The following is a 27,047-nucleotide window of genomic DNA, read 5'->3' as shown; positions in this document are numbered from 1 at the left end:
CAATGCTGAACAGCAGCCACACTGGTATACATCATACCTAAAACACATTGCCAAAGCCAATAGCTCTTGCATAGACAAGTCCTATTGGCTTTGCCATTGCTTGTTCTCTTTTGGTAACAGCCAGTGTCAGATTCTCCTTCGCTAAGTGAGGGATAAATCCCTACTTGCTTCAACTGCACACAAACTGCGGATAATGTACCTCTTTCTCCCACAAACACCACACACACTCACTCTCTCTCTCCTAACCACCCACCTCCTCCCCACACACACACTCCCGCTCTCTCTCTCCCTACCCCCAAATCTACCGACTTAAACAACAGAAGTTCTACTGAAACTTGGCATTCCTCATAATAACGCCCAAGTAGAGAAACGAAACTATCAGCACTGGGAGGAGCCGACAGGAGAAACGAAGATAAAAGTATCACATCTGGAAGGGTACCGTACGCTGGAGTTGCCGCCTCTCTGAAGCACATCTGCGCATCATTCCCTTGGGTGAGTGTTTGTGTTTCTCTTTATAAAATGCTCTGTTACACTTAAAACATTTCGCATCAGCCTCAGTGTAATCTGGCTCTGACCTCCCTTTAGAGCTGCGTTTTAAACAGGAAACAACAAACCCATGTGAAAGAGCAACGACAAACAACGTGTGGGTGCTTGTTTTCATTGTAATGTAGTAATAATATAGTGCTTCGTACCCTGGTCGAGGCTTCACGCGGGTTACGCTAAGTCTCGCGAGTGTAGTTGGTTGTAAGATTCTTGAATTGTGGTGCGGCTTATGTGAGAAGCATGTTGGTGTTCTTATCCTGGCGTAGGTCGCGCGCTCAAAGTGGGCAATGGAGGGAAGATGCGTGAGGGGTAGAGCGCGTGCACTTAACATTAATGTACAGGTGTGCTTGGGTCAAAGGTTGTGGTTATGCGTCTGGCCCATTTAGTAAGTATTTTATTGTAATGCGTCATGAGTAGTGAAATGCACTCGTGGAATCGCTGTAATTGTGTAGATCGGTTTGCGCCTGGAACAGACGGGGAAAGGGGGGGGGGGGGGGGGTCACACAGACTGGGATTGGGGCTGATTCTGGGGCGCACAGGGGTGAATACGGAGGCAGTGGGGCTGGTGATGCAAAAGGTGGCAATCCATGTAGGGTTACAGTGCTGCTGGGGGGAGATACACAGACTGCTGATGGGAATGCAGCAGAGAGTGGCTGTGCATAGAGTCTGATAGTTGAGGAGGAAGGAAGGATGCAGCAAAGATGGCACGGGGCACTGGGTGAGGGTTGAGGCGAGGAGGTTGGTAATATAGGACTAATAATGGCGAGCCTGATGTCTGAGGCTGGTGATGGAGAACCGGAATCAGGGGCAGCACGGGTTGTGGTGGGGGGGGGGGGGGGGGGAGGGGTGGTGGGCTGGTACTGAGGAGGTGGAGATGTTCAGTGTTTCCGCTTGGAGGGCTCGTAATGAAGGAGCTAGTGCGTGCATAAAGGCAGGCAGAGGGGTACAAGAAGTGCGGGGATTCTGGAAGGTGAATCGATGCAGGTAATCCTGGACTGGCATTGGGTCCAGGTTGAATGGTCCTTTCTTGTACTGAGCAACCGGTTCTTTTGGGGTGAGGCGCATATGGCGGTAGAAATTAGGGCTTTAGTACAAAATGTGGGGTAAAACTTGGAGGGGAACCTGGCCAAGTCTCCTCTCTCACTCCACCGCCCCCCCCCCCTCCGCTTTTCACCTTCACTCCCTTTTCCTTTCTTGCCTGTACCTGTCTTTCAGCTCTTACCTCTATTAGTCAAAGTAAGTTCATCGGGACTTCCTATACTTTCTCTCTCTCTCACTCCTGTGATATTGTCTTCTTTAAATCCTTCCATCTGCATATTCTCCCTCCTACTTCATGTCTTCCTCTCTCTTTCTTTCCCTCAGGGGTGTCTAGTTGTTCCAGGACAACAGCAGGTTCTTCCTTCATTCCTGTGTTTCTCTTTCTACATTCTGGTGCAGGGAATCCTGCGTTTCTAATTTCAAATGTGAAACAACAAAACTCAGAATGTAAAATAAAACCTGGACTGGATAAGTTCCTCACATCTGACACCTGTAAAACTTCACATCGCTTCCCCCAGCTAACTGCCTCACCCTTTCTCCTCTTATTTCCTGCAGTCTCTCTGTCCTCCAGCACTTTTCATTTGCCCTTTCACCCCATCACATCCTTTCTTTATTGGCCCCACCTTCTTGCTTCCTTTTCCTTGTCTTCCTTCTTTGTCTCACCATTTCTCCCTACTTCACTTCCATTCTCTTTCTATCACATTTCCTCTTTCTTCCATTTCTTTCCAGTCCTCTCTCCATTCCTATCTTTATCGCCCACATTTTTTTCTTTCACTCCGTTTCTCTTTCTGTTCCTTTCTCCCCCCCTCTCACGCACACCCCCCCCCTACCTCCTTCCAACCCTCTTCCATCAGATATTTTAAATAGTCCCTTGTTCGGTAAATAAACTCTTCTACTCCTGCTTTTTATTATATCTAATGTTAGCCAAGACCTTTTTATTTTACTACAATTGCATGCATAGTATACTTATTTAAATGTTTTTTCAGATTGCCCTCTTCATCCATTGGTCTGTTTTTGTTATTCACATTTGTGGTCTGCCCACTACAGGATATAGCATGCAGCAAAGAGTCATTGAGTAACTTCACATTGAGTGAGGGCATTCTGCCCTTTCCAAAGGAGCACTTCCACATACAAAGTAGTTCCCTTCAGTGAAAGGGACTACTATGACAGGGTGTGCCTTTTGAGACAGGAAATATTTTTGCTTTTAGACATTTTGTTTAGTTTTGGCTCTGTGGTGTCCCCCACAATAAAATTTGCAGAAACGTTTAAAAAACAAAAGAGGCATTGACAAAGCCAAAAGAGACAATGCTAGACCTACTTTCTCTGTGAAGGCCTGCTTCGCTTTGGTACGTGACATATTGTTATCTTAATCTACAAAACTACATATAACAGAATGCAAAGTAAAACCAAAACTGGATGAACTATGCACACCTTGGTACAGTTTCATATATCTATTACCGCCATCATGTTGCATCTACCCTCTTCCTTCTGTTTCCTTCCTCTTCTCTGTCCCTTGCCTTGGTTCAGCTACCCTCACCTTTGGCCATTCCTCTGCATCAATTTCGCCATCACCCCTGCATTGCCCCTTCCTTTAGTGCCCCTCTTCCCATCATGACCTGTCCGCCTCCACTCTTTCGATTTGGGAAAAAGGGGGTGGTGATGGACAGAGTTTCTGAATGATGCAGAATACTCTTACCAAGTCAAGAGATCATGGTTTTAATCCATCACCGTTTTTTAGCACACTGCACCATCCCAGCTCAGAACCTGGCTACATGCAAATTAGTCTGTACCTGTCCCAGTGCATGATGGGAACAGGGCAAACCAAACTACCAAGCCAATTCTTATACTGGGAAGGAAACAAGCTTCCGGGGACCGGTTTCTGGCATCACAGCCTTCGTCGGCCCGGCTTGCCTGAATCCTGATGGTGCAATGAGCAAGGGACTCACGTCTGACGATACCCTCCCACACTGAGTGTGGATAAAATCGATTTGGGAAAAAGGGGGTGGTGATGGACAGAGTTTCTGAATGATGCAGAATACACTTACCAAGTCAAGAGATCCTGGTTTTAATCCATCACCGTTTTTTAGCTCACTGCACCATCCCAGCTCAGACCCTGGCTACATGCAAATTAGTCTGTACCTGTCCCAGTGCATGATGGGAACAGGGCAAACCAAACTACCAAGCCAATTCTTATACTGGGAAGGAAACAAGCTTCCGGGGACCGGTTTCTGGCATCACAACCTTCGTCGGCCCGGCTTGCCTGAATCCTGATGGTGCAATGAGCAAGGGACTCACGTCTGAGCATACCCTCCCACACTGAGTGTGGATAAAATCGATTTGGGAAAAAGGGGGTGGTGATGGACAGAGTTTCTGAATGATGCAGAATACACTTACCAAGTCAAGAGATCCTGGTTTTAATCCATCACCGTTTTTTAGCTCACTGCACCATCCCAGCTCAGACCCTGGCTACATGCAAATTAGTCTGTACCTGTCCCAGTGCATGATGGGAACAGGGCAAACCAAACTACCAAGCCAATTCTTATACTGGGAAGGAAACAAGCTTCCGGGGACCGGTTTCTGGCATCACAACCTTCGTCGGCCCGGCTTGCCTGAATCCTGATGGTGCAATGAGCAAGGGACTCACGTCTGAGCATACCCTCCCACACTGAGTGTGGATAAAATCGATTTGGGAAAAAGGGGGTGGTGATGGACAGAGTTTCTGAATGATGCAGAATACTCTTACCAAGTCAAGAGATCATGGTTTTAATCCATCACCGTTTTTTAGCTCACTGCACCATCCCAGTTCAGAACCTGGCTACATGCAAATTAGTCTGTACCTGTCCCAGTGCATGATGGGAACAGGGCAAACCAAACTACCAAGCCAATTCTGATACTGGGAAGGAAACAAGCTTCCGGGGACCGGTTTCTGGCATCACAGCCTTCGTCGGCCCGGCTTGCCTGAATCCTGATGGTGCAATGAGCAAGGGACTCACGTCTGAGCATACCCTCCCACACTGAGTGTGGATAAAATCGATTTGGAAAAAAGGGGGTGGTGATGGACAGAGTTTCTGAATGATGCAGAATACTCTTACCAAGTCAAGAGATCATGGTTTTAATCCATCACCGTTTTTGTGGTCTGCCCACTACAGGATATAGCATGCAGCAAAGAGTCATTGAGTAACATCACATTGAGTGAGGGCATTCTGCCCTTTCAAAAGGAGCACTTCCACATACAAAGTAGTTCCCTTCAGTGAAAGGGACTACTATGACAGGGTGTGCCTTTTGAGACAGGAAATATTTTTGCTTTTAGACATTTTGTTTAGTTTTGGCTCTGTGGTGTCCCCCACAATAAAATTTGCAGAAACGTTTAAAAAACAAAAGAGGCATTGACAAAGCCAAAAGAGACAATGCTAGACCTACTTTCACTGTGAAGGCCTGCTTCGCTTTGGTACGTGACATATTGTTATCTTAATCTACAAAACTACATATACCAGAATGCAAAGTAAAACCAAGACTGGATGAACTCTGCACACCTTGGTACAGTTTCATATATCTATTACCGCCATCATGTTGCATCTACCCTCTTCCTTCTGTTTCCTTCCTCTTCTCTGTCCCTTGCCTTGGTTCAGCTACCCTCACCTTTGGCCATTCCTCTGCATCAATTCCGCCATCACCCCTGCATTGCCCCTTCCTTTAGTGCCCCTCTTCCCATCATGACCTGTCCGCCTCCACTCTTTCACCTCCTGCCTTTCTCTCCTTCCTCCCTTAACACCCCTCAGGCTGCAGAGAATACAGGTGTGCTGCTAATAAAGTGTAACATACATTTCACATGTTGTGCCTTTTTTATATTACTTTGGTGGGAAGAGTTTGTTATAATTTAGCAGCAGTCCAAAATATTACTAACGATGGGGAAAGGTTACATGATTTGAGAAACTTCTGGTGAGCGGAACAACTTTTGCGCTTTTAATATTAGTTAGGTTCATTTTTCCTGCCCTAAAATCACCCTAGTTTGCACCCCCTACTGCTAAGGTAGTGTATCCACGGTTACTGAAGTGTCTGAGTTTGTGGGCTGAATTCGCCTTGGTCTAATAAATCTGATTCTTTCTTAGTTTGACAAGTCAATCTTTACAACTCATCAATTCTCACAGCACCAGGTCACCAGAACAGACTCCGTCTTCTCGGTAAGTAAAATCATGTTTTTCTGCCTTTAATCTTGACCAATCAGAAGACCTTTGACAATTGAGTCATTGAGCCCAAAACTAACCCTAAAATTCAAAAAGCATTGGCATAGCCAATAGGTGTCACTTTTGGGACAGTGTTTAGCCAGAGCTATTGGCTTTGCCAATGTCTTTAACCCCTTCCATGCTCATGACGGAACGATTCCGTCATGAGCATCGGTTGAGCTGTGCTCATGACCGAACCGTTCCGTCATGGCCCCGCCCGCGCTCGAACCCTTCAGCACCGCGGGGGAATCCGCGCAGCGCTGAAGGGGTTAAGCTATGTTGTAGAGCAGTGAGGCTGCTATGCAGCATGTTGACACGTTATAATAATGTGATATAAGCAATGTTTACCTTATATATAACCAAGTAGATAATATGTACAAATGAATGACCCTATCAAAAAAAGAATTAACATATACAATGTCTGCTAGTTTTTCTGTCCTTGCAATACTGGCAATTTCTTTTGCTGTTCTAATGCTTGTTTGTTATAGGTTTTTTTTGTTATGGGGGCATAAACAGCGGGAGAGTGGAAGTTGGGAAATAGTACGAGAATTACAACATAAGTAGTAAACGGACACTTGGAGAGAATCAACAGATGCCAGACTCTGAGAGCAGACTGAGGTGATGCAGAGGTGGTGGCTTGCTGGTGCAGAAGTAATGCTGAATGATACTCATGTGGTGCTGAGTGATGCTGAGGTGGTGGTGTGCTGGTGCGGAGCTGATGCTCAGATAATGCTGAGTGATAATGAGGTGCTGCTGAGTGATGCTGGGGTGGTGCTGAGTAATGTAAGTTGGTGGTGCTGAGCTGGTGCTCAGGGAGCGCTGAACTGAAGCTGAGTGATGCTGAGTTGGTGCTGTGCTGAGAAGATGCGCTGATGCTGAGGTGGTGCTGTGCTGAAGCTGAAGTGGTCCTGTGTTGGTGCTGAATTGCTGCTACGATGGGGTTGCGCTGGTGGTGGTGCACTGATGTGAAGGTGGTCATTTGCTCATGCTGAGATGGTGCTGATGTTGAGGGTGTGCTACGTTGGTGCTGAAGTGGTGCTGCACTGATGCAAGGTGGTGCTGCGCTGATGAAGCAGTGGTGCTCAGGTGGTGCTAAAGTGGTGCAGCGCTGGTGCTGTGTGATTTTGAGGTGATCCTGTGCGGATGCTTGGGTGGTGCTGCAATGGGGCTGAGTGATGGTGGTGCTGTGCTGGTGTTGCGCTGGTATCAGATCCTGCTAAGTGATGCTCAGGTGGTGCTGCAGTGGTGCTGCTGTAGTGGTACTGAGTGAAGCTGACTGGTGCTGAAGTACTGCGCTGGTGCTGAGGGGGTGCTACTGTGGTGCTGCGGTAGTGTTGCACTGATGCTGAGGTTATGATGTGCTGATGCTGCGGTGGTGCTAAAGTGGGGCTGTGCTGGTTTTGAGTGATGCTCATGTGGTGCTGAGTCATGCTGAGGTGGTGGTGCTGTGCTTATGCATAAGTGGTGCTGAGCTGGTGCTCAGGTGGAGCTGCGCTGATGCTGAAGTGGTGCTGCATTAGTAGTGAATTGCTGCTGAGGTGGGGCTGCACTGGTCCTGAGGTAGGGCTGCTCTGGATTTGGTGCTCAGATGTGGAGGTGGTGCTGTGCTGCTGCTGAGATGGTGCACGGTTCTCAGGCAATTTACTGCAATATTTGCATTTTCTAATCTCTGGCATTTCTTTTCTGAAAAGCTGTCCGCTTACAGTGTCTAAAACCCTCTGAAGAGGATAAAGTGCAACACCTTGGCAGCCAAAACAACTAAAAAACACACATATACATCAGCTTAAACACAACAACACCATCATTAATTCATAATAAATACAATTTTAAAACTTCAAATAACTACGGGGAGGGGAGCGAACAGAAAGAACTGCAACACAAACAAGGCTTTTTAACACTCAGACAAAAAGACAAGTGCCATGTTCATTGTTTTCACCTTTCGTGCTACTTTATTATCATCTTTTAATAATTATTCATATTTTATGTTAGCCAGCTTACTTGGAGAGGTCCCATGGTACCTTGGATGAGGTGCTTGCTGTCTCCACCCATCACATACCCATGCACACACCACGCACACGACCAGCATCAACATCTTGGTCTCGGCCATATCCTGAACAGCGCCACAAACATGTGCCTCTCAACCACAATAAGGTCAAATATATGTTTCCAAACCTATGCATTAAGCAACCAAAATGGCTCTTGCAGAGCAAACGATCACTGTAAGACTCCTTAGGGGAACCTTAATATGTGTACACACTAGACCCTCTACTCTTCTTGATCACTTTTGGTCTCTTCTCGTTCCTCGCCAACAAGCCACTAAGAGATTAGTCAGGTAAATGTAAAATCCTGGTGTGAGGCATGGCTCAGCCAACACATGGAGGCACACAACTCGTTTACTGTAGTGGCCGGCAACTAACTGGCCACGCCTAGGGACCCCGGGCTATTTATTAAGATATACACGTGCTGGCCGAGCGTACGCTGGGCCAGCCTACTAACATTACGTAGCCGGGTCAGAGGGGATGTCACCCCTCTCACTGGGGTGAAATGGGCCAGTCCAACGGGGACAACATTACATTCCTCCTTTACCCAAAGAATTAAAATCAACACATGACATTGAGAAACAAAACATCAATTGTCAGCATAATTCCATGACAAAACTAAATGTTTGTGGAACAGTCTTACTTGATCTGCTGGTACCTCTGCGTCTCCTTTCAGGAGGTCGATGTCAGGCAACAAAGTCTTGGTACTTCTGGGACGGCTTCAGGTGAGGCCGCAGGCTGTATCGATTCTGGCTGTTCCTGACTGGGGACGGCGGGCCTGCTACGGCTTGCTGGCCGTTGTCTCGTGTCGGCTGGCTGCTCTGCAGGTCCTGCTCTTGGGCTTGATCAGGAGCGGGGGCCTTGCGGCCAGCCCTCGCATTGATGGCTGCGGGGCCGTCGTCACTGTCTCCAGGCTGTTGATGGTTGCTCGGTTCTCCCGTTGCTGGTTCGTCGGGTAGTGGAACCTCATCCGCATCGTCATCAGGGAACGATACATAGCGGGTTACCTTCTCGGACCCACAGGATGCTGTCACCATAGTGCCTTTGATGTGAGTTACAGTCCAAGGGTCCAGTTCGTACGGCATCCTGAACTTTCCGCCGGCGTGGCGTCTCGCACAAGCACTCTTTCACCAATGATTGGGCTTTCTGATGCATGCCTCCTCTGGGACGCTTCCTGGTTGGTCTTTGTTCTCCGTGTCAGTTATTGGTTCAGGGGATTTGGAGCTTCTGCCCATGATGGATGGTGCGGGATGGTATCGGTCACCACTCGACCAAAACACAGGTGGCTCGGAGAGATACTGGTGGTGCAGTGGGGCGTGAGGCGATACTCTCGGAGGAACTGGTACAACACTTGTTCTAGGATGTGGCCATCGGCTAAGGCTATTTGGATGGTCTTGTTTAGAGTCCGCATCAGCCGTTCCACTTCCCCATTCGCCTGGGGCCACCTGGGGGTCACCCGGCGGTGCTTGATCCGGTGGGACGATAGGTACTCAAGTAGTTCAGCGCTGGTGAATGGCAGGCCATTGTCTGTCCGAAGTTCTCCAGTTAAACCATGGGTTGCCATTATTTTTTCTAGTTTGGGGATGACCTCTCCAGCTGCTGTGGAGGAGAGAATTGCGATCTCCGGATAGCGGGAGAAGTCGTCCACTACCACCAACATGTATTTTCCTCCCGGTAGGCTGCCAAAGTCCTCGCTGGCTTTTTCCCATGGGCTATTGGGACCCGCTGCTGTGATGACCGGTGCCGGTCTGCAGGGCAGGCTGGTTGCAAGACAAACTGGACAGCGCTGGATAATTGACTCGACTTGTTGGTCTAGGCCGGGAAACCAGACCTTGCTCATGAGGCGGTTCTTCTACTTCACAATCCCCTGGTGCGCTCCGTGTGCGAGGAGGGCGGCCTGGTGAGACAGGTGCTCCGGCAGGACGAGGCGGGGACCTCTCATGAGGCAGCCATCGGTGGATACGGACAACTCATGGCACACTTGGTGTAGAGCTCTCAGCGTGGCTTAGGCTTCGGTCGTGCAAAATGGTGTCGGGTTTTGCAATGGTCTCCAGTCTCCTGAGGTGACTGCCTGGATGGCAATTAAAAGGCAATCGTCCTCTTGTGTGGCTTGTATTACTTCCTCTAGTGAGATGGGGAGCGGTCTGGATCGTTCAATGATCGTCCGCACATATTCTTCGGTGGCTGCTGCTTCAGTAGCTTCTGCCTCAGTCACCGGCCTGGCGTGCCTGGACAGAAAGTCTGCTGGATTGCGGGTGCCTGGCCTGTATTCCACGGTGAACTGGAACTCTTGGAGATGCAATACCCACTTCTCTATCCGTGGGAGAGGACACGACGAAGACCCTGTAAAGAGCAGGAGGAGGGGTTTGTGGTTGGTTACAACTGTGAACGTGTGTCCGTACAGGTAAATGTGGAAATGGCGGCTACCCCACAGAAGCGTGATAGCTTCCTTTTCGATTTGAAAATAGCGCTGCTCCGTGGGTGTGAGGATCCTGCTGGCGTATGCGATGGGGGCCCATTCTCCGCAAGTCTGTTGTTGGGCCAGAACAGCTCCTAGGCCTGTGGGGCTGGCATCCACCACCAGCTGGGACGCATTTCGGGGGTCAAAGTACACCAGCGTCGTGTCTGCTGCTAGGGCGGCTTTCGTGAGGCGGAACGCTTCGTCTTGCTCATCTTCCCATACCCAGTGGCTGGTGGCTTTGGTGAGGTCTCGGAGAGGTCCGGTCAGATCAGATAGATTTTTTATGAAAACGGCCACAGTACGTGACCATGCCCAGGAAACTGCGGACGCCAGACACTGACGTCGGGGCGGGGGCATTTTGCACGTACTTTACTTTGTCTGGGTCAGGACCAATGCCTTTGTCAGAGAAGTGATAGCCAAAGAAGCTGATGTCCTTTCTCAAGAATTCGCACTTCTCCCAGTGGAGGGTGAGTCCACTGTCTCGGATGAGGGAGAACACGGCGTGGAGGCGCTGGACATGTTCCTCCAGGGTGGGTGCGTGCACCAGAGTGTCATTGCTTACGTTCAGTACACCTTCCAGCCCCTGGAGAACATTCTTGACTATATTTTGGAACACTTCGGCAGCGCTGGAGATTCCGAAGTTGAGTCGAGTGTAACGCCAAAGGCCTGCATGGGTGGAGAACGTAGTGATGGGGCGGGAGTCCGGGTGGAGTGGAATCTGGTGGTAGCCGGAGCGAAGGTCCATCTTTGAGAACCATTTAGAGCCAGCTAGCTCTCCAATGATATCGTCGACAGTCTGGGTCAGGTGGCGCTCGCGTTTGATGGCGAGGTTTGGAATCCTCATATCCACACAGATGCGGACTGCGTCTGGTTGCTTTGGTTTCTTGGCGACGACAATGGGCGATACCCAGGGGGTGGGGCCACACACTCGTTCGATGATTCCCGCCTTTTCCAGCAGGCGCAGCTCTGCTTCCACTTTGGGGCGGAGGTGAAAGGCGATCCTCCTGTGACGGAGGGCAACCTTGGGCGACAGACCTGTCAATGTGTAATCAGACCGCTGGACTTTTCAGGCATCCAATTCCTTCAAATAGCACTCCGAAGTCTTGCAGCAGGTGGTCTAGACCATTGGCATGTACGGTAAATGCAAAGTGGATCAGGTTGAGATCTTGTGCAGTCCGACAGCCCAGCAGAAACCCTGAGCCTTCTTGTGACACATAGACTTTGGCACGTTGGTGTGCCGATTCGTGAGAGAGGTTGGCTTGGAATACTCCGCATAGCTTGAGTGGAGACCTGGTGCCGTAGGCATAGACCCATACTTTGGTGGAGCGCAGTGTTGGGGGATTCGGCAAACTTCCGTAGACACTGGCAGCCATGAGATTGATGGTAGCTCCTGTGTCGATGAGGGCATCTACTGCATGTTCCTGTACTTTGACTTTGCATATGGGTGTAGCCTGTTGGATGGCTGATAGAACGTTCAGCATTCTGACCACGTGGACGGTAGCAGCATCGGCTTCATCATCATCCATGTCGCTGCTAGCGGGACCAATTGCGGACCAATTGCGCGAACTCACCGCAGCGGGCCGTATTGCTTCCTCCTCGGTGTAGAGCGGCATACTTTGGAGAAGTGATTTACCTTTCTGCAGGCACTGCAAGGCTTGCCTTGCGCTGGGCATGCTCCGTCGTGAGGTGATGGACCTCCACACCACCTGCACGGGCGACTATGCGGGCTTTGCTGGGATGGCGTATTCTTGGGCTTGGTGGTTTTCGGTCGTGTAACTTAAGTGTCAGTGCGGATGGCGCACACCGGTTCTTTCTTGACAGTGGCGGCCGCCTTGGGGTCCGTATGCCCAGCTCTGGCTTTAAACAATTCTTCGGAGCGGCCCAGCATCAAGATGTCCCTCATGGACATGTTATGTTCTTGCAAAACTCGTTCTTGCATCTTGGACGACGCGTCGTGGAGGGTACAGGTGCTCGCCAATTCCTTTAGTCTTGCATAGAAAACATCTACGGACTCTTCCGGTATTTGGCGGGCCTGGCGGAGTGAAAACCGCTCGTAGTCGGGGTTGGCAAACGGCTCGAAGTAGTCCGTGATGGCGTCGCGCATTGAGGCGTAGTTTCTTGGGGGTCCCGCCTCTCGCACGGTTTTGGAAAGTTTGTGGATTTCCACCCCTCCAATGTGAAGAAGCATGGACCTCCGCCGTGGCGCCAGGACTTCTGCGGCCTCAAAGTAGTTCTCCAAGCGCGCAACCCATACCTTCCAGCAAGCAGCCTAGGAGGGTGGGAGGCCGGTGATGGTAAACGGCTCAATAGGAGGAACTGTTGCCATGTGGACACAGCAGTGTGTGCGATAGTGGTGGCAGACCTTGAAGCGAGGTGTAGGCGGGCAGATCACGTGGCCTGAAGTGGCGTGGAGTGTGGCGCTGGGTGGCGGCATCATCCCTCTGAAAGCAGGAGCGTGGGCAGCCAGGCGGGGGAGGTTCGGCTGGTGAGCACACACAGACACTGGGTGGCGCTGTAGAGCGGGTCAGGTGGGCTCAGTTCAGGCACTGTGTAACTGTGCCAGGCAGGCGCGTGAACTCTTGATGTGCTCCTTGATTGTGGGCAAGGCTGGCAGGCAGGCTTGCAGGCAAAGGCTGGCAGGTGGGCTTTGCAGGCAACAGCTGGCAGGCAGTGCTCCTATGGACGGCAGGGTGGGCTGAGCCAAACACGTGGTGTGCCCCAGAAGCACGTGGCCAGGATAGCGCCGTGAAGAGGCGGACAGGGAGCAAGCGCTGATGCTCTTACCAGGCTCGGGAGATGTCTGGGGTCCGCGATGCCAAGGATCCGGGGCCAGCGGGCGCTGGAGGAGGCCGCACATGTGTGCGCGTGCGTGGCCCGCAGGGCTGCTGGAGCCTGGAGAGAGAGACCGCTGGCCACCGGAGTCGGGCACTTTGGAGGTGGCGGCAGGAGCGCGACCAGGCGCTCGAGGAGTTAGGCAGGCGGTGCGGAAGGCGTGGCAGGGGCGGCTTCACACAGCCAGTGTGAGCAGCAGGTGCGGTGAGTGTCGGCAGGGTGGGAAGACCACCTCATCGCCAGTGTAAAATCCTGGTGCCAGGCTTAGCTCAGCCAACACATGGAGGCACACAACTTGTTTACTGTAGTGGCTGGCAACTATCTGGCCAGGCCCAGGGACCCCGGGCTATTTATTAAGATATACACGTGCTGGCCGAGCGTAGGCTGGGCCAGCCTACTAACATTATGTAGCTGGGTCAGAGGGGACGGCACCCCCCTCACTGGGGTGAAATGGGCCAGTACAACGGGGACAACATTACAGTCGAGAACATACATGCTGGCAAAAGAGACTGAACTCATAGCTACACTTTGTGAAAGGGAATATAAAGACAGAGGTAATAGAAGTAACGGAGACAACAAAGACAGTTGTCAAATCGATTGAGGGTGATCAACATCCCATGACCTCCCTTCCGACCACATTTCAGCAAAATTCATTCACTTACAGCAGTCAATACATTTACCTTTTTTGACACTTACATTGCCGATTAATCCAAAGGCATTTGCACTCAAGAAAATTAGAGCATATTTCAAATTTTAAAGGAAGCCTGCCATAAGGGCCAGCCTGATATATAGATTCATTGAAATTAATACTTATGACAAAAGCCAAGCGAAACCAATATTACCCCAAATAAATAAACAAACTCAGCAAAGGGGGCAGCCGAGGTCTTAAAGCTGTCATCCAGTTTACACTCACCGAGAGCCAAAGAAAACTCAAATCAAAGCCTGTGATTGTATCCTGGCACAGGTGCAAAAGTGCCTGCCTACACGTCTCTTTTCCTAAATAGATTCCTACGCAAGATGCAAGATAAGATACTGAGCTTAATCACCACCAAGTATTACTTACACTGGGATTCTCTATTCGAGTCTAGGAACTTGGAACAAATTCAGAGAGTTAATAAAGCAAATTCTACATTTCACTTATGCTAGGAAGAAATGGCACTGCTGGATACCTGTCTCTCCCTTTACCTGCCCCCCTTCTCCAATACTAAGATCAGACCAACAAAATAAGCAAACTGCAAACTGCCAAAGCCATTCTCTTGCTCATGAAGTCTAAGTGGACGCAATTGCTGGGTTCTATTTTTGTGTTTCAATACGTTATTGTTATTTTAGTTAAATCAACATTCCAACAGGAGACAATCCACCATATTTCTTCACACAGTATCAGAGATGTAACTACAGAAATGATAGCAAAGGGGAGGAGCACAAGGGGTGCCACCAATGTGGCATCAAAACAAGTCCGACCAGTAAGTGAGTACCAAAAACAACAATATAAAAGTTGCCTAGCAGAAATGTAGAGCAAGCTTTCCATGACAAACTTACCCCACTCATAGCATGTCCTGGTGCTCAGCACACAAGAGGACATAATATCAGGAATCCAACACAAGTAGTATCTATGCTGGACACCTGCACCACTCTTCATCAAACTGTTGCATTTGGTCATTTAATCTGTAGATTATCTTTTTGTACAAGGCCACTGCGTGCATGGTTGTCACCATGTGCGATGAAGCAATATAACATTTGGATTCCAATGTCGTAAAATCCCTATTTTAGCCACCACCAGGGCAGTTACAAGCCACAACAGGTATGATGGGGCTTTGGGGGCAGTTGCACGTGTCATGTAAGATAGCTATTCTCTTTACCAGTGGGATAGAGACCCGTAAACTCATTTTAATCAAGTCCCACAGTTTCTTCCAAGATGTGAGAGTACTGAGCATGTCCAAACTATATGTACTAAATCGCAGTGTGGGGTATGACACCTCTAACGGTTGGAATCCTGAGAAATGTGTGCCCTAAGATGTCGTGATGGAGACCAATCAATATTACAAAAGTAACATTCCCTCAAGACCTATATTTCTTTAAATAGTGGCTTATCAAAGCTCAAACAAGGGGCATAATAATATTCTCCACACGGAAAGATTTTAGATTCTTTCATATTTTATTTCATTTTTTTTCTTTTTTATCTTTTATGTCTTTTAGTATTCCACATCATTTAAAACATTATTTTGAATATATAAATATTTTTTCAATTACACAAGTGTGACTGGTATTATCTTTCTGATAGTGCTATACCAATAATACAAATAATTTCGGCACCATTGAAATCACATATAATGAAATGATATCAAGTAAATTCAACACATCCCAACACAAACTCACACCTCTCTCAGCTCTACAAGCATGTCGCTTGCACTCAACACATTCACACTCTACACCCCAGAACAACACTGCATGCACAGATGGAAGAACCGGGTGATACAATCAACCCCCGATTGCTGTGCTGATAGCTGCGGTGTCACACTCTCTCTCTGGTCAACGTACGTTTCAATGGTATAGTTATTTGGAAACCATCTTCTTCAGGACCTGTTATTTGTTACTTTATAACAGGCAGAAGGAGGGGGGGGGAAGGGAATATTCTATAATGATAAAGAAAAAGAGAATAAAGCTTAATTTCTTTTATAAAGGCCCCAGGGGATATCTGTACATTTCACCAACCCAGTGTTCAGAACAAAACAAGCAAATCTGCAACCAAAAACATACATCATCAAAACAAATGTTGGTCTTCATTGGTGGCATTTGATAATGTTCGCCTTCTGGTTACAACCACCAGATGTGAATAGCATAGTAAAAAGTGAGGTTAGAAAGAATTAGAAAGATAACGATCATGTGTTCACTCTTTCTGTATAGTGGCTCATGCTGGCCAGTTTTCATAAATAATTTTTGGATAAACACTGTGTGTTCAGTGTGGTCTAGGTAGTGAGTAAAGACACAGAGCCCAAGACACTTACTAATACCATCGTAGTGTAATAGGGTCCCTATACAGAGTTTGTGTTTTTATCATGATAATATGTAATGTAAAGAAGTGAAGGAAGGGAAAAAAGGGAAAAAATACTCAAATGAGAGTAAATGTGGGATAGAGAGTGCTCAGACACCTTTATTATTCTACCAAGTGTTCGTTTATAGGGCTGAGGTCTCCTTTCCTATTTTTAAATAATTAAGATCTATGAATAAAAGATGGAACTTACTTGTAACCACTATCTCTGCAGAGTTGTCCTTCACAAACCCGTAAACTCATTTTAATCAAGTCCCACAGTTACTTCCAAGATGTGAGAGTACTGAGCATGTCCAAACTATATGTACTATATCGCAGTATGGGGTATGACACCTCGAGCGGTTGGAATCCTGAGAAATGTGTGCCCTAAGATGTCGTGATGTAGACCAATGCCATTGATATAATACTTTATAATAGCTACATTTAAGTTGTGCTTCTCTCAGCGTCTTGTCGTGGTTCTCCAGAATGTTTGACCAATTCTTGCCTATGGTGTCTAACCCAAGCCGTGCGTACCACTCCTAATAGAGATAAACCACATTTTTTTGGGAGAAAATTTCATAAATCAGGGTGCAATACAAACCATATAAAATCCCTGTGGAAGAGCAGATGGTTGGTCCCCTAAAACAGCTCTAAGCCTGTGGGTATTCTGCAAGTATCGACAATATTGGGAACATGGTAAGTTGTGATTTTGAACATGGGTCTGAAATGTTATTATGTCCCCAATTGCTGGGATCTTAACCCCCTCAGTCCATGACGAAGAGGCAAATCAGGATCCTTCACAAAATTACCAGCCATACAGCTAGCATCGACTAGCGAATTGACAAAGTGGAGGAAGTTGTCGCAAATTCTCTAGTAAATCTATTGACTAAATCTGAAATCTGGAACTACTCACCCATCTGAACAGAGCTACGAAAAGTACCAGCAGTAATCAATACCATACAAGCAAACTGCAGGAGGAGCATCAAGAAATCTGAAAGGGTCTTTAGCCCACCACTTATCAACACCACGTCAAATATATCCCCCACAACAAGCCCAGAAGATACAACTAAGAGAAGCTGCTTAAAAAGCATTAATTATGAACAGCCAAGAAGAAAAGATGCTTCTATAAACAAGCACTCATCGGTTGCACTCCCAGGTCAGCACTGCACGTCGGGACTGCTTGCACGTCGCTGCTTGTTCCCACGACAATACTCCATGGGAGTGAACTTTTCAGAAGAGGTGGGACATGTACCCACCATTAGCCATTGATAGGCTATGATTCTTTAATGGCACACACAAAAGCAAATCCAAAGCGTGAGAGGAGTCAGACCCTACAAAGTAAAGACAACAGATCGCCTGACAGCGCAAGCACTGTCAAGGCTCACTCTAAAAAGGAAACAGCAGGTGCTAGAAAATGATTTATCATTATTTAGGCCACAAGATATACATTAACTGTTTTGAAAGCAAGTTTGATGGATGGAAGTTTTTGAGGCGCATTAGTAAGAAATAGTTTTACATGGTTGCATCACGCTGTGATCTTCCTCGTCTTCTTTGCTATATTTGTGGTTAATAAACACATCACACCTATGTAATTACACATGGGCAATCTCTGATGACAGGTATCACTTTGCCACACAGCTATGGTTTTCTTTTTTCTTTTAAAATGTTTAAGCCTGCAACAGATTAATGACTCTCAGTCAGTATCTAAGCACTTACGTTAGAGGGATTGTGTTTTGGAATGTGTGCGGAAAAGAGTTCACTTTCACCATGTCAACATTAGAGTGATAACCGTAATCCCCTCTTCAGAGTGAATTTACAAAAATAAATAATTTGCCAGCTGAAACCTTTGTGTCAGAAATTAGACAATAGAGCTCATTTAGAGTTTTAGTAGACTGGCGGACCACCATAAATTGGTGGTCCTTAAGCCTCACCATTTTTCCGGTTCCCTAAGTATTCAAAAGTGGGGAGAAAACATACAATTTCCACCAGCAGAGCATCAGCTGGCTTAGGAAGTGTCAACTCTTGACCTAGTAGCCCATCTGGCTTTGGGTCACCAGGTCTAAATGACGATTGCCCCACCATGCTTAGGTAGGGAAGACCATCATGGTTAGATTTGCCTCCCAGGGAAATAAATAAAAACCATAGCTCAGAGAGTTTTCTCCCTGCATGTGGGAGCTATAGATTTTTTGTCTCTGCCTGGGAGGACCTTGACTCACATGGTGGTCCAAAGGAGATACAGCCAACAATGATGGTCTTTCCTACGTAATTATGGTGGGACAATTGTCACTTAGACCTCAGACATGAGATCCAGAATTCTTTATCATTTGATGTACACCATATTGCAGCTTAATTTCATTTACAAAGAAATACCGCACCCCATTTCTGAAAACTTTATCCTGGGGCCAAAAAATGGTGGTTTCTTTCATTAACAGAAAAGGGTCCAATTAACAACATCACCTAACAGGATGTGACCAGGAAGATGGCTGTCTACATCTGAAGTGCAGTCACTCAAGCCAATGATAAACACCTCTTTCTGCACCTTTAAATTCATCCATTGACCAGAAACAGTGGTGTGTGCTAAGGAAACTCATATCAACCAACAATTTTTATTATGTTGGTGGTGCATTAGGCCTCTTGGAGATGAGGAAGGTGATGTGAGAAAGGCAGGTCCAACTGACTTCACATCTGGAAAATATGGCACAACCAAAAGTAAAACAGAAGAGCTGCACACACCTGAAGTGCTTTAAAGAGAAAGAGGGGCCGTTTTGAGGAAGCTCGCACTGCAGTGAGACCCGAGAGCTGACTAGGTGCGGAACAGTCTGAGAGTCAGAGGTAGTACCACACAGAGGCATCCAAGGGCAGGGGCTGCAAAGCACCTGCCCAAGATGTGCGTTTTCAGCTGCGGCATGCTTGAAAAGCACTGATCCCAAAACTAAGATACTGGGAAGCCGGAAAATGAGATAAATGCTCTGAGTTTAGGGCAGAATGGGACTACTGGTGGATTCCTGGGATCTGCATGGACGCTGCTGCTGGCTTGGAAGTGGTGCTGTCCCTGCACGCCACTGTCACCACACATAAGTGTGTGATGTGTGTAGGAATTGGCCTACTCTAGGGAAACAGAAAACTACAGCAGGGAGTAGGATGCAGCCGGGCCCCGCCTACCGGCACAGCCAATCTCGGAGCTTGGGAGGCCCCGAACTCTGGGCACAACCGGTTCAGCAAACCCAGGCCAGAGCCTGCAGAGGTGAACAGTCACCAGAAGCTCTCCAGACCTCAGGACCCTGCTGCACCCAAGCTCAAGGCTTCCACAAACTCTGATGGCTGCTCCCTACATGGACAAAAGGCCTAGGTCGGACTGGGGTAACAAATAGGCCCGGTCACCGAAATAAAAGTGGCCTCCATTAGCAAATCAGATAGCTAAAGGAGCGTGAAACGAAAACACACTTTAACTGTAACAGGTCTAGCATTGGCTGCTTCGCATTGCCAGGGCACGGAAAGAGAAAGAGGACGAATGGGGGAATCAGAGGGGAGGAGACAGAAAGAGTTGCCTTAATAACAAGCACTCATCGCTCGGCTGCACTCCCCGGTCAGCACTGCACATAGGGACTGCGTGCGCGTCGCTGCTCGTACCCATTGCAATACTCCATGGGAGTTAACTTTTCAGAAGAGGTGGGACTTGCACTCACCATCAGCCATTTGCAGGCTATGATTCTTAAAAGACACACGCAAAAGCCAATCCAATGCCTGGGAGGAGTCAGACCCTCACAAAGTACCTACAACAGATCGCCTAACAATGCAATCGCTGTATAGGCTCGACCTAAAAAGTACTGGTCTAACCTGTAACTTTGGGTGCCAGAGTAGCGTGCAACTCGCAGTAAGGAGCTTTAATGCCTCGTCAGAAGTAGTAAATGCTATATACATGTAATTGAAATACAATTCAATGTTAAACTGTAGTTCGTTATTGAGACCCAACTTTTCCCTCTGTGGGATACTTTGCTTCACTCTCTCTTAGGGTTATGCTACGATAGGTATGATCGTTTTAGGTGCTTTGTCACAAAAAATATCTCCTGTTGCTAATTGCTTAGACCGGACATGTGCTGTAGCAGAACGCAAGCGGAAACTGGTTAGAGTTCAGTGACAAGCAAGAAAAACAGAAATCTTTCCCAAATGGGCCAGCTTATTTGCTGAACAGCAAGCAGAAGATGCAACCTTTTCCCTGCTGGAGGGTTTGCACACCTTTGTACCCTTTTTCAAGAGATTGGTATTAATTTGTTTAAACACATGTACCTGATTGGTCTCTTTCTTCACTCATGAAAACTATATGACTTTTTGAGCACATTCCAACCTACGTTTTGGCGTGAACCCCACATCAATATCTCATTACTTCCTGAAAACATAATAAAAGAAAATATCTCCACATTTTTCTTTAACGCATTTGCTCATTGTGTTGTCGCGTTTCTGAAATGATAACTATCAATCCCAAAACACTAACCAAGAAAATATTGCTTTGAAAATCTTTAATCCTTCAGCATCCAACATGTGGGGGTTTTCCTAGGGCATTAAGTCTGTACAACCAATGATGCGATATTTGCACAGTTTGCTAAATTGCAGCACAATAACTATGTATAATTCACTGTTCAGCAATCTATTGGTGCCAGCATGTCCTCGCTCGCCTGCCTGGTTAGCCAGGAGAACACACATTTATCATATTTTAGCAACCTTTTTTTCCTAAACATGGCAATTCCCTGTAGTGCTCCTAGCCCGGGAATATATTTCTGCCAAGGCTTGTTCCCGTAGGTGTTCTTCTGGGTCTTTTGAGGGTGGGGGATACTAACCATATGGGGGTATTCTTGGGGTGTCCAGAGGCAATACACTTCTTTCAGTGCCTTTGGTACATTTGCTTGATAGAAACTCCAGAACGTCTGGCAAAACACAAGTTACATCATCCAACTTTCCCACAGTTCACTTGATAAATACAATACCCCATATGTGTGGGTGGGTCTACTACCAGGGACAAGGACAGGCCAACACTTTGAGCATGCGAAGGCCAGATTGACAGAACACGGATCTCTCAAAGTCACAGGTTTGGCCTGTTCCTGTCCTTTACGATAAGCTCACCAACACGAGAGATACTGCTTTTATTAGTAAAAAGTGCGGCTTAGCTGGATGGTGGAATGTTAGCAGTTCCTGACAAAAGATAGAGTTTTCTATAGCAGAAATGTGGCAGAATTCAGTTTTTTTAAACCAAAGATTGAAATCTGTAGGTCATTCTGGGTAAGTAAAAAAGATGGCAATCACACAGGCCAAACAATACACAACTTCCTTGTGTGCGTAACTTCCTGACAAATGTCTGGAATTGGTAAGTATCCTAGCTGCTGAAGGACCCCTGACCCGATTATCCCATCAACCCAGATCCCAAAAATAAACCTGATTCCCATTGTGTATCCCACTCTTTCGATGCTGTATTTTGAGGCATTTCCTATCCCACGTCTTGTGCCCACTCACGCTTGCTGTGTACCATTTAAATTGGGAAACGTAAGAATGCAGGGTGGTATGACATTACTATTATCTATTCAATTTACCTATATTTTTGTGTTTGTATTATAAGTTGGGGTCAACAAAAACAGTTTTACAAAAACCTTCCTGAGAAATTCTTGAAATTATGGGAAAAGCAGAATGCAGAGTGCTTCAAATGATGCTCTATTCCTGATTTCAGATTAATTTGATTGAATTTAAAACTGCGTGGAACACCGTTGAGCACTGAGTCCCTGTCACCTTTCTGAACATTAGTCTGATGACTATAACAAATGCCTAAATATTAAATTACATTCTAACAACTGTTATATCAGATGAATTGTTACATTAATTGCATCAAGTTGTAATTCTTATTAATATGTTTCCATAGAGAACCACAGATTTTATTATATCAATTACTTCAGGTTCAACCTAATGAATAAGAAAGAATCCTATCAGCGTCTGGCTCCTATGTTGGAACACAGATGAGTGTATTTTTCAGATCACTGACAGAATATCAACAGTCAGAATATCGAGGTACAAAAATATCGACACAAAAACATCGATGTCCAGAATATCGAAGTCCTATCTACATAATGTTCAGTACAAAAATATCGAAAAAAACTATCGTTGTTAAAAATATCGTTTTTGTATGTTTAAAAAATAATGGAAAATAAAGTAAATACATATAATTAAAAAAACATAGTTAAAATTATTTTTAAAAAATGTAAATTATAAGTAATACATATAGGTGCCGATTCCGATTCGGTAAAAAGGCCCTACGAATCGTCGTACGGAGCGTTTTCTCCATACGACGCGTACCCGGTAAACTGTCATTACAATCCAGGAAGTACGAATCGTACAGAAAGGTGATTTCCGTACGAATCGTAGAAAAGACTGTACGGGGGAAATTACCTTACGAATCATCTCCGGAACAGCCTGTACGCGCCGTCCGTACGAATGTAAGCAGCGTTTTACGGACCAGCAAGTACGATCCGTCCCTACGGCACTCCGTAGGGCTCTTTTTTTATGGGAGCCAAACACAGCCGTAAAAGCTGATTCCCCAGGGGTACGCGTCGTACAGGCCCCCCCACCCCAGCCCCGTATGTACGCGCCGTACCCCCAGCCCAGCCCCGTATGTATGCGCCGTACCCCCAGCCCAGCCCCGTATGTACGCGCCGTACCCCCAGCGCATACATACGGGGCTGGGGTGGGGGTACGGCGCGTACATACGGGGCTGGGGGTACGGCGTGTACATACGGGGCTGGGGTGGGGGTACGGCGCGTACATACGGGGCTGGGGGTAAGGCACGTACATACGGGGCTGGAGTGGGGGTACGGCACGTACATACGGGGCTGGGGGTATGGCGCGTACATACGGGGCTGGGGTGGGGGTATGGCGCGTACATACGGGGCTGGGGGTACGGGGCATACATACGGGGCTGGGGTGGGGGTACGGTGCGTTCATACGGGGCTCTGGTGGGGGGGCCTGTACGACTCGTATCCCGGGCACAACTGTCCCCGGATACGAGTGGTACGGCGTTCGCCCCGTACGGGGCTTTTCCCATGCGCTTGTGTCTTCGGAAGGGCGGTACGGATCGTACTTGCGCGCTCGGACTTCAGTTTTACGATTTGTACGTAAAACTGTCCAGGGACGTCTCGTAGACTTTTCCCGACGCGATTCGTATGTATTTCTCACGTACGAATCGTACTTCACCGTTTGTACAGTACTTGTACGATTCGTACGTAAAAAAATACGGATACGAGTCGTACGGGAAAAAAAATACAGGATTGGAATCGGCACCATAATGTAAAATAAATTAAACCTATATATGTATAAAATATAATATACATACTTAATTAATACAATTTATAAATAATTATTTAAATAACCTAACATTGTTAAAAAACATATTAAAACTTATAAATACATATACAGACACATACACCTATAATATAAATAAAAAATATATATAACAAATTAAAATATTACAATATTTTAAATCTTGGACAGCGGAGAGGATACAATTACTCTTCCTACTCAAGAGAGTGCAACAGTAGGGAAAGTGATGGATAGAGTAGGGGTAAAAATTACTATTCCCACTCCAGAGAGTGCAACAGTAGGGTAAGTGTTAGATAGCGTAGGGGTAAAAATTACTGTTCCCACTCCAGAGAGTGCAACAGTACGGAAAGTATTGGATAGCGTAGGGGTAAAAATTACTATTCCCACTCCAGTGAATGCAACAGTAAGGACAGTGTTGGATAGCGTGGGAGTAAAAATTACTATTCCCACTCCAGAGCGTGCAATAGTAGGGAAAGTGTTGGATAGAGTAGGGGTAAACATTACTATTCCGACTCCAGTGAGTGCAACAGTAGGGAAAGTGTTGGATAGCGTAGGGGTAAAAATTACTATTCCCACTCCAGAGAGTGCAAGAGTAGGGAAAGAGTTGGATAGTGTAGAGGTAACATTTACTATTCCCACTCCAGAGAGTGCAACAGTAGGGAAAGTGTTGCATAGCGAAGAGGTAAAAATGACTATTCCCACTCCAGAGAGTGCAAGAGTAGGGAAGGAGTTTGATAGCTTACAGGTAAAATTTACTATTCCCACTCCAGAGAGTGCAACAGTAGGGAAAGTGTTGGATAGCGTAGGGGTAAAAATTACTATTCCCACTCCAGTGAGTGCAACAGTAGGGAACGTTTTGGATAGTGGAGGGGTAAAAATTACTATTCCCACTCCAGTGAGTGAAACAGTAGGGAAAGTATTTGATAGCGGAGATGTACAAATTACTATTCCCACTCCAGTGAGTGCAAGAGTAGGGAAAGAGTTAGATAGCATAGGGGTAAAAATGACTATTCCCACTCCAGACAGTGCAACAGTAGGGAAAGTGTTGGCTAACGGAGGGGTAAAAATTACTATTCCCACTCCAGTGAGTGCAACAGTAGGGAAAGTGTTGGATAGCAGAGGGTTAAAATTAACATATTTATCAATTAAATAATTATTAAAATTAAATAACCAATTAATAATTAATTAATAATAAATTATTTATAAATACTAATGAATACATATTAATAATTACTTTTTTATAATGAAATTATTTTCCACCCTATTCCCCTATAAACCCACAACCCGCTCCTAAAAAAACACAAATAATATAATTATCAATTAATTAATAACAATTATTTTTTTTAATTAGTTAACAATAAATTAATTATAAATAATAATAAATAAAAATTAATATTTACTTTTTTATAATTAAATTACTTCCCACCCTGTTCCCCTATAAACCCACAACCGACTACAGAACTAAAATACCCAAAAATTAATTAACATAAAAGTAATTACTGCTAAAAATTTAACACATACATTAAAAAAAATACACTTATACCCAAAAATTACATCACATACTTTTAACACACATGCTAAAATACAGAACACTAATATAAATATCGATAATATTAACAATGATATTTTTACAAACGATATTACGGTCTTCGATATTTAAAAAAACCGATATTTCTTACCTTACTGTCGATATTCTGTACCACGATATACTTGCTGTCGATATTCTTGTACCTCAGTATTTCAAACTCAATATTGTTGTAGTTTGAAATAAACAACTCGATATTCTGTCAGTTCACCGTATTTTTCTATCAATTATAGTGAGAAGGAGAATCAGACACTTTTCAGCTCTGGCTGCTGCATTGGACAATCTATTATAATGCAAAGCGCACTCTCTCTTTCCTAAATTGAAGATTGTGTGGGGTCAAGGTTATCACAAAAACTGAGACGGAAAAGAGAACTCCAGAGTTTACTGAACAGATGCAACAGAGCGAGAAGATAGATAAAGAGGCACGAGAAGGCAGGGGCAAGATACATTAGGAAATATTTCTTTAAATAAAAAATTCTACAGTCACGCTACAGATTGTCTGGGTCTCATGGGACCCACAGCAAATTTATCGGTGGATATATGAAGCTGATTTCAGTGCGCTGAAGCCTAAAGGTCTCTGTGTCAGTCATCTGTTCGTGAAGTATGCCTGTTTCCACATCAATAATGCTTCAGAAATGGAACAGTTAAAAATGGATGGTTTTCATTTCAAACCCAGTTTGGAACCATCGCCTCAGCCCAGAGAAGCAGTTCTGTCTTAGCGGACTCTATTGGCTGTTGGAGTGTACCTCTGCGCCTCCACTGGAGTGCCTGCATTGTACTGCCCGAGGGACTATTTTATATCTACAGGTCTCTGTTTGCTCCCTGATCCTCATTCCTTCCTCTTCCACTTTGCCTTCTTGTCTTCTCACCTGCTGACTTTCTCCTTCCCTTCCCTGTTTTCCCAGTGTCTCACTTTTCTTTGTCTCGCCTATCACTCGCTCTCATTTCAACCTCCCCCTTCACTTTTTTTCTTTATGTCCTGATCTTCACTTCTCTCGCTCAAATCCCCCTGCTAGTCCCACCTCTTGCCCCTTGCTCTTTCTCCTCTGTGCTCCTCTGTTCCATGCTCGCACCTCTTTCGTTCCTAGAACCCAACTTCTCATGTATCTTACTCTTTTATCTCCTGCCCTCTTGTTCCTTCCTCTGCCTCACTCTCTTTCTTTTGTGTCTCTTCTCGTTCCTGCTGTATGCCCTTCCTACCTAAAGACTTCTCATGTGTACCGCTGGGGCTGTGGATTTTATTTTTGCTTAGAAATGAAACGCTGTCTACATAGAAGGCTTCCTCATCTTCAGTGCATTCCTCTTTTGGTGTCTATCTCAAAGGAAGATCCAGTGACAAGAGAGCCTTCATTATAGCACTTTATGTTTTCTTTGTTATTGAAGTTATGGAAGGAATTCTACTGTGTGCTTTGTACCCTAAAGTAGATGTCCAGGCAAAGTCTGGAATGAAAATCCAAGCAATGGGAAAAACTCTTAGGTAAACCTATAAGTCCATTACAGGGACTATGAAGTCACGCGATGATCCAACATGGAACTTGAGAGGTACTCTCTATTTCATAATTTTCTTCACATTTCTTAAATCGTTCTATCCAAACATGCTTTAACCCTTTCTTGTGGCTGATGAATCTAGTTCATTAAGAACCTCTTCAGGGCTTATCTGTTCATTGTTTTTCTGTGTTAAAATTACTGGTATATAATGTTCTCCTTTCAAAAGCAGTTTGTTGAAAACACCAACTCCAGGATCCTCCCTCCGCTGTGCCACAGCAAAGCAATGAACAAGCCTTGAAAAAAAAGGTTTTAATGAACAAAATACGTTGGCTACATCAAAGGGTTAAATCATGCTTGGTTATAACCATTTAAGGAATATGAAGAAAGTTGTGAAATAAAGATTACCTTTTAACCTCCACATTGGAACACTGTGTGTCTTCATAGTCCCTGTCAT

At 46.0% G+C, this 27,047-nt stretch overlaps 1 long non-coding RNA gene across 1 annotated transcript in view; it reads left to right on the top strand.

Annotated features, from left to right (window-relative positions):
• The first annotated feature begins 357 nt into the window (after positions 1–357).
• The window catches only part of LOC146861463 (uncharacterized), a 33,837-nt gene continuing 7,147 nt past the window's right edge, over positions 358–27,047 (top strand). Inside the window, exons 1-2 of the long non-coding RNA XR_014978964.1 lie at positions 358–492; positions 5,691–5,762. This is a non-coding gene — a long non-coding RNA (uncharacterized LOC146861463). The remainder of the gene's footprint in view (positions 493–5,690; positions 5,763–27,047) is intronic.

Source organism: Triturus cristatus, chromosome 3_1, assembly GCF_964204655.1.
Source record: "Triturus cristatus chromosome 3_1, aTriCri1.1, whole genome shotgun sequence".
In the NCBI taxonomy this organism is placed as follows: Eukaryota; Metazoa; Chordata; class Amphibia; order Caudata; family Salamandridae; genus Triturus; species Triturus cristatus.
Note: the sequence above shows the minus strand (reverse complement) of the source record. Positions and strands in the feature narration are given on the sequence as shown.